At 27.6% G+C, this 3,238-nt stretch overlaps 1 non-coding gene across 1 annotated transcript; it reads right to left on the bottom strand.

Annotated features, from left to right (window-relative positions):
* Positions 1 to 244: 244 nt before the first annotated feature.
* TRNAT-UGU lies at positions 245 to 316 on the bottom strand. Its single transcript has one exon. It is a non-coding gene; the product is annotated as a tRNA-Thr (tRNA).
* Positions 317 to 3,238: the final 2,922 nt, after the last annotated feature.

The raw sequence follows: 3,238 nt of genomic DNA, 5'->3' as shown, positions 1-3,238 counted from the left end.
CAATAAATGTGTGCTGAAGCCTTTAACATTATATTGTCCTATATCGTTGTGTATCAAATATCAAACATTTATTGTTTCATGGTTTAATAAAAATTACAAAATATTTAACATTTTTCTAGGTGTATCAAGTATCAAACATTTATTCTATCACGATTTAATAAAAAAAATTCAAAACATCAGATGCAAAACTTCAATGCCTTTAATAAAAGGCAATTCAAATCATCAGATGCATGCAAAACTTCAATGCCCCCATGCAGGATCGAACTACAGACCTTCAGTTTACAAGACTGACGCTCTACCACTGAGCTATAGGGGCTTTGACGTTCATTGTTGAAATTATGCTTATTAGTTAATATAGGAATGGATATCAAAGCATGAATGATAAATCAAATGGTATGTCACTGTTGTGATTTTAATACTTTGTTTTGAAATCTCTTAATATTTAATAATTATACTGAGTATTAATTTCTTCAAACCTTCAATAATTACTCAAGTCTTGAATTGTAAGAAGGGAAAATGACGGTTTTATTCAATTAGTTATACCTAAATTGTAAATTTTGTCTATAAATTATTATTTTATACATAATTTTTCATTTAATTATGTTAAAAGTGGCATTTTCAATACATTACTTATAGATTTTGTTAAAATTAACAATTTATTTTGAATTCCCAAATTATTAAAAGATATATTGTTCAATTTGTAAAATTTTCCCAAATTTCCTCCATGAATCTTCATATATATGCTACTCTTACTACAAAATCATTGGTATGTAAATACTTGTTTTTCTTGATTGAGGATGAATTTGAGAAACAAAAATGACAAGCAGAAGATTACTTAGGATTAAACATACACCGAATTAAATTGTAAGTTACTCTTTTTGATATCTCATTGAGTTTATGCCATAATGAGTAATATATGAAATTTAGTTATTTTAATATGTTAATTGACTGTGTGTATTGGTTTATACAAAATGTGAATGTAGTGGATTACTATTTTAATCTAAACAATATTTTTGCTTATTATTGTAATTCGTTGGAGATCAGATGTAATCTTTTTTTCACTGTATCATGGGGTTTGGTTTTAGATTTAGTGAAAATTAGGTAGATGAGATAGTTATCTTTATTGGTCTTTAGACGAAACAAATAATGAATATATATATATATATATATATATATATATATATATATATATATATATATATATATATATATATAATGAGTTAATTCTATTTTTTGTCCTAATTTAAGGCGGTACTCTATTTTTAGTCTTTTTTTTTTATTAGAATTCTATTTTTTGTCCTAATTTAAGGTGGTACTCCATTTTTAGTCTTTTTTTTTTTTTATTAGAAATCCATTGTTAATAAAGGTCACAATGAAAAGTTTACTCAATACATACCCTCAAATAGTTTTCTTTCGTAACCCAAAAATGATGGAAATGATGGTTAGTCATTTCTCCATTATTTTGTCACATTCATTCCTTTTATGCTGATGAAAATCGCCTAGTTTGTGTACTGATCTGCATCGCCATAGCCCATACATGGAGAACCCACTTGTCGAAGCGTGCAATCATTATTGCATGAATCATGGTCCACACAGCTGTGTGGATCATAAATAAAAAATATATTTTTAATATATTAAAAGTATATTATTTATGTACTGAAAGTACATTATTTAAGTACTGAAAATATATTATTTTATATATACTATCAAATAATGTACTTTCAGTACAAAATAATGTATTTTTAATATAATAAAAATGTATCTTATATTCATGGTCCACACAGCTATGTGGACCATGGTCCACACAATAATTTGCTTCCAACCTTCATCCTTCGGCCTTCTTCAATGCCTAGGATTATTTTTAGATCATGATTCGTCACATGTCCAAACCGACGTTGTAGGTTAATAATTTTTATAATGAAGCGATACGACGTCGGCTATATCCCAAACCGACGTTGTATCGCTTCGTTGATTTTTATTTTTTTTAAAAAATGACCTACAATGTCTGTTTTATTGATAACCGACGTTGTAGGTAGCTCTCTTTTTTATTTTTTTTCGTTATTTATAACGTCGGTTATTAACAAATAACCGACGTTAAATGGTTTTAAACATTTTTTCTAAAATTTAATTAACCTTTAACGTCGGTTTTTCATATAACTGATGTTATAGGTTATTTCTGTAGTAGTGGACGCTGTTTCGCGCAATTTTTTTGCACGTGATCCGCTGCGATATATATTTTTATAACTCACAATATACATTATTCTAATTCATAAAATACATTATTTTAACTCATAAAATACATTATCTTACTCCAGAAGTTTCGTTATTCTAAATACATAAATTACAATATTCTAACACATAGTGTACATAATTCTAACACATAATGTACATTATACATTATTCTAACACATAAAGTACATTATTCTAACTCATAATATTATACAACGACGTCATTTTGGACCGTGGTACACACAATAATTTGCCTCCACCATATTGTCATACTAGAATATGAGATTTCTTGGGTGAGGGAATTTCACCTTGGTAGGGAAAAAAGAGGGGAAAAAACTTTATTATGTTCTTAACTTGAAAACCAATNTATATATATAATGAGTTAATTCTATTTTTTGTCCTAATTTAAGGCGGTACTCTATTTTTAGTCTTTTTTTTTTATTAGAATTCTATTTTTTGTCCTAATTTAAGGTGGTACTCCATTTTTAGTCTTTTTTTTTTTTTATTAGAAATCCATTGTTAATAAAGGTCACAATGAAAAGTTTACTCAATACATACCCTCAAATAGTTTTCTTTCGTAACCCAAAAATGATGGAAATGATGGTTAGTCATTTCTCCATTATTTTGTCACATTCATTCCTTTTATGCTGATGAAAATCGCCTAGTTTGTGTACTGATCTGCATCGCCATAGCCCATACATGGAGAACCCACTTGTCGAAGCGTGCAATCATTATTGCATGAATCATGGTCCACACAGCTGTGTGGATCATAAATAAAAAATATATTTTTAATATATTAAAAGTATATTATTTATGTACTGAAAGTACATTATTTAAGTACTGAAAATATATTATTTTATATATACTATCAAATAATGTACTTTCAGTACAAAATAATGTATTTTTAATATAATAAAAATGTATCTTATATTCATGGTCCACACAGCTATGTGGACCATGGTCCACACAATAATTTGCTTCCAACCTTCATCCTTCGGCCTTCTTCAAT

This window comes from Ipomoea triloba, chromosome 10 (genome assembly GCF_003576645.1).
Source record: "Ipomoea triloba cultivar NCNSP0323 chromosome 10, ASM357664v1".
In the NCBI taxonomy this organism is placed as follows: domain Eukaryota; kingdom Viridiplantae; phylum Streptophyta; class Magnoliopsida; order Solanales; family Convolvulaceae; genus Ipomoea; species Ipomoea triloba.
The sequence above is the reverse complement of the archived record's forward strand: the minus strand, read 5'-3'. Positions and strand labels throughout refer to the sequence as shown.